The following is a 12,057-nucleotide window of genomic DNA, read 5'->3' on the forward strand; positions in this document are numbered from 1 at the left end:
TGTGGTCTGGTGGATCTTGCTCCTAACGTTTCGCCTGCATCTGTGGCTGGCATCTTCAGAGGTGTATCACAGAGGGAAGTCTGTTACACACAGCCCGGAAAACCCACCAGAACCAGTTGAATTCAGCCGTGAAAGCCTTGGACAGAATACAGAATCCCAGCACCAGAACTCTGTTCTGTTCAAGACAAAGGACTTCAATGGTAACAATTAGGATAGCAATGTGTTAGACAAACACTAAATCCTGATTAGACAGCGGGAACAGTTTCAGAACCAGGACCCATGCCAAGGAGCTGGAGTCAGATTGCCTTCTAGGTAACAAATAAAAACTCTGAACATTTGAAAGGCCCCAGCTTCATTATACCTATACATTTCTCCAGAATCATGTGCATTGCTGCATCATTCCCAGGGTTCATTTAGTGATATGTAAAACCAGTGAACACTGGCAATGTAGCAGCTAATTGGTAAGTGTCCTAAAACGAATCCCCAGTTTTTGTTTCTGCCTGCCACCCTGCCTTGCAATCAGTAAGACTGTTTGAGAAGGGACGGCGTGGAGATTTTGTACAGTGTCTTTCTGATTTCGGAACGCTTGAATTATCATTCATAACCCCTTAGGCTCTCCTTGTATAGAGCTGACTGCCTTAAGGAATGTACAGCCAAGGTTCTTTCTGTCTGTGAGTGAGTTCCTTTTCCCTGTTTAAATACACACATTAATTGCAATGTCTGCCTTATAGAATAAGAACCCTTCCAGATGATCACTTTGTGCAATAGATGTGCATTTGGTTAGTCACTCATTTGCTGCAGAGGATCCAGATTTCCTCCACCCAGATAGTGTTTCAATTGCACTCCAATGGCAAAACGTTTATACATTTCTTCTTAACTTGTGCGAGTATCATAGGTTCCTTCAAAGAATCCTGGAAGTTGTAATTTGGCAAGGGTGCTGCCATGTTATTTCAGTGAGAAATCCCCCAAACTCCTGAACTGCTTATAGATTGACAGCACACCATGAACATAATGAAGTTATAAGCACAGACCACTAGCCAATATTCTTTTCACTAATATATACATTTTGCTACTGAAAACTTCCCTGAACTTCTGGAATAACTTTGAAAAATCCACAATATCACACTAGCTCAGTCAATATGTATCAGATTCTGCTACAAGCTCATTACATTATAGATAATGGGGGTTTATGCACAGACTAGTGGTTGAAGTTAAATATGTCTGTTTCTTATCTCATGCTACAGGGATGAAAAATACGTCACCTGCTATATGTTATTTGTTCAGTTTTAAGAGATTTTTAAAAATGTTTGTAGTTGATTAGGGAGTCAATATGAAAAAAGGTTTTGAAATCTTGGGAGCCCTTGCCAGAAAGAAGATGATAATGCCAAGAGCGATAGATTGGAAAGTACATTGATTTTAATTGCTAACTATTTGCTACAAGTGTAGGAGGCATATTTAAACCAACAGTATGTGGCTGGACTCTTGCATGTGAATCAGTCACTGGTTCCATGAGTACTTTTTACCATAATGTGTCTGCTCTGTGTTCACAATGTACTACAGTCTTGGACTGTGAATTGCTCTGTGGCACAATGGAAGAAGGATGGCACATCGTGTCTCATTGCAGGGTGCTGGACAATATGTCCGTGTACTCCTAGTTTGCTCCAGTTTTCATTAAACTTTACACATGGGTCCCAGAAGTCTTCTACAGGAAAGGGAGTGAGTGCATATTTCATGGGCAAATAGTCTGTTTAAAACGTACCGCCTATCAGACTTTCATCCTGCCTTGCTCAGGATAGTGTACATGGTTCCCCCTTTCTTCGCAACGACCCTGCAATGTACCTTAAGCCAAGAGTGACTGGCCCAGGGTCAGCCAATTAGTTTCATGGCTGAGTAGGGATTTCAGTTTGGCCCTCCCCAGTTCTGACACTCTAGCAACCAAACCCCACTGTCTGGAAGACTGAAGTAACGTGGAAGAATGCAGATGTCAAAATCCTGAATACTTCTGCTCAATGGTACTGCTTTCTGGAAGCTGAGTTGATATTTCAAGACCATTTCCTTCCTGTTGTCTATTTCCAAAGCTCTTTTTCAATATGTAACCCAGTATTCTGCATGAGAAGGCTGTGCCCATTTTTAATGGCAGGAACTAAAAGATGATATGCACTCCCTGGAGCCAGAGATGGCAGAAGAGGGATACCATCAGTGATGCAGCACTCTCTCCTGATATATGTGTGGCAAGACACTCCTGCTGACTCACTGCTTGCACTAGCTTCAACCCTCTTAGGGTTGCGTCCAATCACCTGCACACATGTAATTGACTAGACAGACCTTCAGGAACTCTTTGGAACCATACTATAACCTAACAGGAGCACTCTGATGCTGATTTTTCTCATCCATAAGATCTCAAATAGTTTCCTGATGAATGAGCAGAAATACACACATGGTGAAAGCAGAGAATGTTACATTGAAAATATGACATAATAAATCACACTGCTATATCTAATGAACTGTTCCTTGTAGATGATTTGTATTCAGCAAAGATGCTTTTCTAGTCGCCTGCTTTTCGGAACAGCCATTCAGGGACATCATGCAGATGAAAAGGCTTTTCAAAAGACTGGAATTCATGATGAAGAATTGCTAACACAAAGCAAGAAAGAAAAACTACTAAGCCATGAAGTTTAACAAAAAAAAACACCTCAAATTTTCTCCTAATGCAACAGACTCTTAGAATGCAACAGAGGCATTAAGAAATAGATCAATGCCATAACATGCACACACGTCTGTAAAGCTTATTCCTTTTTTCCCCACATACCACATAGCTGTTAACTTAATAACTTCTTATACTTAATTGGTAGAAAAAAGCTGGCAGCAACAAAGTGCAATGAAGCAGAGCAAAGAAAGCAGCAAGATGTGACTGGATGCACCGTGTATAAGTGAATGTAAATCACACTACCATATCTAGGCTGGTCTTTATTATTTGTCTTAACAACAACAATAATTCACTTGTGAACACAGTCCGAATATTCAGCACAGACATTTCAATGGAATTTGGCCTGGAAAATGCATCACTGTGGCAATAAAGAGGGGCAAGATTACTGAGAATGATGGCATAGAAATGCCTGACGGCCAACTCATCAAGTGCAGCCAAGAGGCAGCTTATAAATACCTGGGCATTTTAAAACTCGATAACATCAAGCACAGGCAAGTGAAGACTGTGGTCAGCAAAGAATACACCCAGAGAGTCAGGAAAATTTTGAAATCTAAATTGAACGGTGGGAATACCAAGGCCATCAATACGTGGGCCATACCAGTCATGAGGTACACTGTGGGAATCATCAACTGGACACAGGCTGAGTTGGATGCATTGGATAGAAAAACTCAGAAGCTTATGACAATGCACCATGCCTTACACCCATGCAGTGATACTGATAGATTATACCTTCCCTGGAGATCTGGTGGCAGAGGCTTAATGCAAGTAAAGCAAACAGTGGAAGAGGAGAAGTATGCGCTGGCCGATATGTGAATAAAAGTCAAGAACAGGCATTGATTGAAGTGAAGAACAGACGACGGCTTACACCCAGCAGTCCTAAAACAAGAAATGCTGCGCGAATGTCGAGGACCAAATTCATGACACAACAAAGCTCCACTCCAGTCACTCTGGAGAAGATCAATGACAAGGTGGACAATGAAAAGACCTGGCTGTGGTTAACAACTGGAGCGGCGAAAAAGGAAACTGAATCCCTGATTTTAGCTGTTCAAGAGCAAGTCATTAGAACAAATTCGGTCAAGGCCAGAATCGAAAAATCCTCGGATAATGCAAAGTGCAGATTGTGCAAAGAAGCTGATGAAACTGTAGATCGTGATCTCAGCTGCTGCTAAAAGATTGTCCTGACTGAGTACAAAAAGAAGCACAACTCAGGGGCCAAGATGATCCACTGGAATTTATGCAAGAATTACGACATAAGATCAGCTAAAAACTGGTGGGAACATTGTCCAGAGAAAGTAACGGAAAATCAGAAGGTCAAGATCCTTTAGAACTTTCTAATCCAAATGGACAAGGTGTTGAAGCACAATGCACCAGACATCACCGTGATCGAGGACAAGAAAGTGACCATCATCAACATAGCAGTACCCGGTGACAAATGGGTTATTGAAAAAGAACACAAGAAGGTCACTAGATACCATGATTTGAAAATCAAGCTTCACCTTCTATGGCACAAACCAGCTGAGGTCGTTCCAGTGGTAATCAGCACGCTGGGCGCCATTCCAAAAACACTAGGGCAGCACTTGAAACATCTTCGAACTGACATAATATCTGCCAAATTCAGAAGGCAGCCCTGCTGGGATCTGCACAAATACTACGCCGATACATTACAACTTCCTAGGCCTCTGGATGAGGCTCAAATTGAAATGAATGGCCAACAACCAGCTAAAGATCTGGCAGCTGCAAAATCTATAATAATAATAATAATATGGGATCCGCACGAATACTACAACGATACATTACAACTTCCTAGGCCTCTGGTGAGGCTTGAATTGTAATGAAAGACCAACAACCAGCTAAAGATCTGGCAGCTGTGAAATCTACCATCATAATATAGTAGGGATGTGAATAGGACAGAAGTGGGACTCATAAATTCACTGGCATACAGCAAGGATCCCAGACAGAACTGTGGTTTAAATAGCACAGGAGAGCAGATACTCTTATTCTGGGTGTTGTTGACTCCTTCAAGTTGTGCCATGATCCTTTTTGTTTGTTTGTTTTTGTGCTACCATGATCCTGTATGGACCTGCAAATGCACACACTCTTACACAAAAAAGCAGCAGTCTTGCTTAATGGTACACTTCTTCTATGCAGGGCTACATCCTTATATCTTTGATGACCTTGTCAGTTAGAGGAGTTTTATTCTTGTAATTTAGCACGGTACTAGAGTCCCAGAAGTCACCAATGTGGCTAATCCTTAGACCTCTCGAGTTGTAGGTCTTTTCTCTTTAAATACTGTGAAATTATTAGAAAAGATGTAATATTTATTTTTATTTTATATTATTGGTTTTATCCTTGCCATTTCCTGACACAAGCCACGCCCAGGGTAGCTCACAACCACCACAATACATTAATTAAACATTAAAACAATCATGAACATGTATACACAATAATGCAAAACCCTTAAAATTTGAATTAACTAAACTAAAATGGTGCCCCAATAATTATTTCCCCATTATGCAGATTATGCCTGATGGGGAACAGAAAGGAAAGGAAGGCTGGCTACTGTAAAACCATTGCTGCCTTCAACCATGGTAATATCTCTTTTGCTGTTATTGTGGAACTGAACCAGGTTCCACAGAGCCTGGGTCTCGTTTGACAGAGTGTTTTACCAGACTGGGCCAGGGCCGAAAAAGCCCTGGCCCTAACTGAAGACAGTTGAATATTTCTTGCGCCAGGGAGCAGGGACGGAGTGAGGGGGGAAAGCGCCCAATGCACTGGTGCAACCTCTGTCCCTGCCACACCCCGTCTACCCCGAAACACCCCCCGCCCCTTTGGAGCGATGCCTCTGCCAGGGAGGGGCTACCAGAAGGTTATCAGCTGAGCACAATGTTCGGGGGGGGGGGGCGGGCGGCAATAACAGGAAAGAAGGTTCCATAGGTATGATGGTCCCAAACTGTTTAAGGCTTTAAAGGTCAATATCAAAAACTTAATGTGGAGGCAGCGCTGCTGGCAGAGCACTAATTGCATATGCAGTCTCCAAGAGATCCGGTAAGGACCCGTCCCGCTGCATTCTGGACCAGTTGCAGTTTCCAGAGCAACTTCAAGGGTATTTCTGCATACTAATATTTGTCATGTGAATTACTAGCTATGGAGACTCACAAACAGTAGGGTCTGAAAGAACCTGAACATTTTCTGGTCCCACACCCTGCACTGAAGCAGGATCTTCCATTTGGCCTGTACAACTACATTATGAAGTAACACAAACAGTGACTGAGAGTACAAGGTGCATCTCACCCAGACTGGGCATTCTCAAGAGACAGTTCAAAGAACTTTATCGTAGATGCTTGGATTTGTTCATCACTTTGTATCCAGTGAGACATTGCTTAGCATATCTGCATCCTACTTGCAACCCAACTAATACTTACCAGTCAACCTATTTTTTGTTCCCTTTGTGGCATAATAAGGTAAAAGTGGGCTGAATTTTAAGTTGAAACATGACCCTCCAAAGTATGAGTCTGAGCAATTTCTGAAAGTGCTGTAAGATATTATTATTAGGACTAGCTTTTAATGGATGGGGCCAAGAAAATGTGGAACGTGTATAATACTGACATAGTACTTTAATGTATGACAGGCATCCTATTTAAGGGCTTTCTTACATTTTTACCCAGCATAAGGTATTCAGATGCAATCCAAAACAAACAAAACTAGTTAAATTTGGGCAGCTGCTCAAGTAATCTCACTGTGGTTTCAATGTATGTTGAATGCTACATAGATCCACTCAAATAGCATTCATATGTCTGTTGATCATGTGAATTGGACCTAATACATAGAAAATCAGTTCCTGTTATTTTACCATGGGATCAAATGCAGAGGAGTACAGGACCCTGCACCTTTAATGGTTGTGTAGGCAGACATTTTGACAGGTGAAATCACTCTCCTCAAAGTCACTAGTTCCTTGTTCAAACTGAGATACGATTTAACAGAATACTGAAAAAGTACAGAATCCTAAGTAACACTTAGCAACACTTCCCTGCCATTGTAATAGCACTTCTCAGATGATTTCCTTTCTAGCAAATGACTTGTAGATTTGTGTTAAGCAACAACCAATCACTTCAGGAAATCAGCCACACCATTTCTTTTCCAGATAGTCAAGTCATAGAGTGACTACAATGGTGAGGCATTAAATCCAACCTAGTACTGCTTTAGCCCCACGTAGACACATAGTGTGAAATTATGAGTAATAGATGCTCATGAAGAAGGGGGGGGGGCTTGGAAATCCCCCCCACATATCCTTCCTCAGGATTCTCTAAGTTCTCAGGAGTTTGAATAGACTAATCCCTCCCTTTGACTATCCTCCATGAATGTGTATACAGACATATAGGCTAGCAGCTCTCAACATATATTGTGGAAGCAAATTCCATAACTTCATTATATAGTAAATCAAATAATAAATAATAATAAATATGTTATTTGGAAAAAAGTACTTTCTTTTGTCTCTCCTGAATGTACTGCTCATCAATTTAATTGAGTGACTCTGCATTCTTGTATCTGGGAGGGACAGAAATGTTATTTCTATCTACTTTTTCCACATCATTCATAATTGAATAGACCTCTATCACTGCCCTCTTAGTCATCCTTTTTCTAAATAAAAAGCCCCCAATTATGTAGCTTTTCCTTAAAGAATAGGTGCTCTGGTGCTTCATAATTTAGTCAAATTTTTTGTACCTTTTTGAGTTATAAAATGCCCTTGTTTTTAGATGCAGGAGACCAGAATAGTACATCGTATACCAAAAGGGTTTGTTACTAAAGATTTAGGTTCACTTATTATAATGCTGGCAGTTTTATCCTTTAACCCTTTCCTAAAAACTATAGCATGGAATTTAGCTTTTTCACAGCTTCCACATGTTTTGTTTTCATTGAGTGTATTATCAGATACTTACCAGGAACCCAAGATTTCTTTCTTGATTAGTCACCATAAGTTCATTGGACTCATCCCCTCTATATGTGAAGTCAGCCACTTAATTTGTATCTGTGCCATGGTTGCATTTGGTAGTATGGTGCCTTTTCCTGATGTTTCGCTTCGCATCTGTGGCTGGCATCTTCAGAGGATCTGAAGCCACAGATGCAGGCGAAACGTCAGGAGAGAATGCTGCTAGAACGCGGCCATACAGCCCGGAAACCACACAGCACCCAAGTGATTCTGGCGGTGAAAGCCTTCAACAATACATCAAAATTAATTGTCCCCAAACTGCTTAACTTCACACTTACCTTCACTCAATCTCACTTGCCATTCTGTGACCCACTCATGAATCTTAGAGCTCTTCACAGTCCACAGTTAAGATAACATATTTTAGTTATTTTGAACATCTATGAATTAAGAAAGTGGTCACAACAATCAATACGGGAGAAATAATATATTTTTTAACAAAGACAAAATTAATGCAGTTATCAGGATGGCTATCAAGTACGTGATACTTCCAGGATTTTTGGAAAACAAAATTGTCAGGTATACTGCTACTGGTCACTCAACTTTTGGCAAAAGGAACATAGCATGGAGACAAGCTTGGAAAACTTTATTTGCAAATGAAAAAAAAAATCAGTTGTGCTGTCGAAACATGGAGCCAACACATATGGCAGAACAAGTTAATATGGGGTTTTTCTAAAGAAGGAAAAAAAGGTAGGCATATCCTGCTATCATATTATATCCTAGAGGACTATTAGCAGAGTAGAACAGAAGAGACAGATTCTCAGTTGCTTTTTATATATGAGTTTACTAACTATAAAGACTGGGTTATATGGAGATAAAATAAGAAATCCTGTATATTTGGTTACATCTTGGTACTTATATGTTGTTTTGTGCTCATGGTCATGATGGTGGTGGTGTTGTGTCTGCTCAAACAAAGAAACAGAGGCCGCGATTCGCACGGTTCATTGACGACGCCTGGGGCACCAAAAGGCATGCCCCCAGGTCGCCGCTCGCATGCGGCTTAATTCCGACGCTCTTCCTCCCCCCCCCAGGGTGGCTGGCCGTCAGCTCTAAACAACAAACCCTTTAAAGGGTTAGATTGCTTGAGGATCGGCGATGGTGCTTAACCGCTACCGGAAGACGCCTTTTCATTATTCTTACGGCGCCCTTCGTCGCTTATTATGTCAAGAGTCTCGGCCAGTTACTGTCCTCCCACCTCCAGAGGCAGCGCATGGCGCATGGGCGGGCTGCTACCGCAGGGGATTGTGGACTGCATGGAGGCGGACTGGCATGGATGCGCAGAGGCAGTCTCCGCGGCGGAGCCGCCTCTGCCCTCTGCCGTCTTTCCTCGTTCGTTCGCTCGCGACGCTATGCGTGCGAAGTATTTCTGCACTCCACGCACAGAACTCCTGCCGCATGAGGGGCCGCAGAAACGGCCAGAGTTAACTTTATAACTTCAGATGTACATGCTCACTAACATGTAAGCAATGGCTATCTGACTGACCAATAGCTAATCAACAGATCAGGTCATAAACAGTGGCTTCAGTAACTTGTTTACTTGTTAACCGTTTTATAACTGAGTTATGACACACACTTGCAAAAATTTTGTGTGTCCAACAAGGACAGTTCAATAATTAAAGTGGTTATTTAGGAATATGAGTATGTGAAAAATTAATAAAGCTACAGATGGCTTATGTATGTGAAAAATGTATATTAGTACAGCAGAAATGGGAAGTGGTTAGTGGCAGGAAGCAGTCAGAAACATCAGTTAATGGTCCTGTAATGATAGCAGCTGGTGAGTGGTTTTTATGGAAGTAAGGTTTGGGGTGGACATTAGCTGATTAGACATGCATGAAAAATTCAGAGAGATACAGTCGACTGTGGTCGTGTGATAGTTGTGTACAGAAGATGCAAGATGCTCTTTTTTCGGTCCCTGGAGACAGTGTACCTCTCCTACAAAGAATATCCACTCAGTTCTAACTGCTTGCATTGCCAGATTCACTGATGTCTATATCCTCTGCCTTTTCCTTACATTTATTTTATTTATTTATTTGTTCCACTTATATACCGCCCTCCCCCTGGGGGCTCCTGTCCTTTAGATGCCTTTTATTTTTAGTTTGGAAGCCTGGAAATGGCAGCCTGTCTTTTGACTGATTGAGCTGCATCAGGACAAAGTTCTGAAAAGCAAGATATAAATATTATAAATGCATAAAATATAACTAGGGGCAAGACTGAGGAAAGGTGGAGTTAATGGAGGATGTGTGTAGCCCATAAAGGATAGTTTAGTGGCGGAAGGATACAATAAGGTGACCGGCGGGATTGACCCCTTTGAAGTAAAACATAGGGCGTGGAAACGGCAGCGCACTTCAGAAGGCCACGGCGCTCCTGCGGCCATGGAGCCACAGGAGCGCACGGTTTTCTGGGGTGCTGTTGTTTCCCACCCCGTGACAGGGCAGAAGGCCATGCTCCCGCGTAAGTTGCGCTGGGCGGCGGGAGGCCGCCGCGACTGCTCATCGGCTTCCGTAGAAGGCAGTGCGGCAGCCTCCCAAAAATCGGGACAATGGAAGGAACAAATTTTGCAAAGGCGGGACTGTCCCGCCCAAACTGTCCTTTGCGAAGGCGGGACTGTCCCGCCAAAAGCGGGACGGCTGGTCAGCCTAGGATACAAGCATGTGGAAAGATTCTGTTAGAAAAACATGAAACAAAAGATGAGACTGGCTGAACATGTCACTTTGTGGAAATGGCAATGGGAGTGGATGCAGAGCTGAAAAGGTATACAGTCCATAGAAAATAAGAATAAGGGATGCTACCATTTAGCATGTTGGACTTGCTAGGGGGCCTTGGCCAGGAAATTCTGCTATGCCACAGAATCTTGCTAGGAGTTTTTGGGCTAGTCACACTCTCTTAGCCTAACCACCCTCACAGGGTTGTTGTGATGATAAAACGGAGGAGAGAGTGGGAGACGATGTAGAGAAAGGTGGGAAGTAAATACAGTTTTAAATGCTGGGAATGCTAATGGCAGCGATTTGTGGCAATGGCAGAACTTTTTGTACTATGGTGTAGCGGAGCCAGTGTAGTGTAGTAGCTAGCAGTGGCAGATTCTAACCTGGGGGACTGGGTACGATTTCCCCCTCCTCTACATGAAGCCTACTGGCTGATCTTGGGCCAACCACAGTTCTCTCAGAACTCTCCCTGCCCACACGGAGACGGGCAATGGCAAACCATCACTGAACGTCTCTTGCCTTAAAAACCTTGCGGGGTCGTCATAAGTCAGCGTGGGTAGAAGATGGGTTCCAACCAGAGTTGCAGTAGTTTAAATGAAAGGGTGTCGGCCGGTGCGGAGAGCTGCTGTTCCTGTTATGGCGAAGGTTGATCCAAATGAAATTGGCTGGACCCGTTGCTGAACAATTGAACTTCACACCACCCGAGGAGAAACTGAGGCGGCCCCAAAGGCTGAAGGCACGCGGTCCCGGGAAGGATTTTATGTCGCACCAGTTTTGCCGCGGTTTCCATGGAAATGTAAGCAGCCTCGCCTCCGGGACGGAGCGGTTGATAGAGAAAACCAATTTGCTGGTTTGTACAGTGGAAGCGGGTGTGCGTCGTGGTTGGGGGGGTGGGGCGGTCTTTAGCAGTGCCTGCTTTGTGCTTTCTCAAATATGTGATGAATCATTTTCTACAATAAAGCCGGTTTCGCTTTAAGCACAGTCGACCCAGCCTGAGCCATCCAACTCAGGGCTTCTCTCTTAGACATACGAGTAGGAGACCTGCAAGGACTTGTGAGGAGAATTTATTTTCGCCTCCCTTACTATTTCATATTTCCCTTCCCTGAAAACTTCCACAGCCTCTCCCCTTTCCCTTCTTCAATATAACCTAACAGCATCTCCCACCCACCCCTCCCTTTTTTTTTAAGCTGTCTCATCTCGGCAGCTTTCCCTGTCAAAACTCTGGTTGAGATTTGCGCTGCTGGCCACTGAGCCCTGCCCAGTTGTGCAGTAGGGAACCAGCAAGGACTTATGAAGGTCACCTCATTTCCCCCTATGTTCCCTTCTCCACAGTTTCCTCCTTCTCTCCTCCTGGCCGCTCTCTTATCCTTACCTTCCCCGGTTTCCTTCTCACCAAACAATTTACCAATTATATATCTCCATATTCAGTTATATTTATTTACTTAATTTATAACTGACCTTCCTCCACACTGTGAACCCAAACCAATTTACTTCCCACTCCTTTCCTCACCTTTATCCTCAAAAGAAACCTGTGAAGAAGGTGAGGCTGAGTGTGTGTAACTGGCACAAAATCACCCCACCCAACAATATAATTCCCTACAAACAATAATTGGGTGCCTTAATTGCTTAAAGCGATAGCTTCTATTATTTTGAGGGCTTTTAAC

At 43.0% G+C, this 12,057-nt stretch overlaps 1 protein-coding gene across 10 annotated transcripts in view; it reads left to right on the forward strand.

Annotated features, from left to right (window-relative positions):
- The window catches only part of CCDC57 (coiled-coil domain containing 57), an 81,733-nt gene that overhangs the window by 772 nt on the left and 68,904 nt on the right, over window positions 1-12,057 (forward strand). For 7 of the 10 annotated variants that reach the window (XR_007243807.1, XM_048488278.1, XM_048488282.1 and 4 more), the window contains exon 1: window positions 11,163-11,243. The exons of 1 other annotated variant lie outside the window; for it this stretch is intronic. The gene's annotated coding sequence lies outside the window, so the exon portion shown is untranslated. Of the gene's footprint in view, window positions 1-10,612; window positions 11,244-12,057 lie in introns of those variants that run through there. 2 more of the 10 variants (XM_048488285.1, XM_048488281.1) reach the window with 2 other exon arrangements.

Source organism: Sphaerodactylus townsendi, linkage group LG03 (assembly GCF_021028975.2).
Source record: "Sphaerodactylus townsendi isolate TG3544 linkage group LG03, MPM_Stown_v2.3, whole genome shotgun sequence".
In the NCBI taxonomy this organism is placed as follows: Eukaryota; Metazoa; Chordata; class Lepidosauria; order Squamata; family Sphaerodactylidae; genus Sphaerodactylus; species Sphaerodactylus townsendi.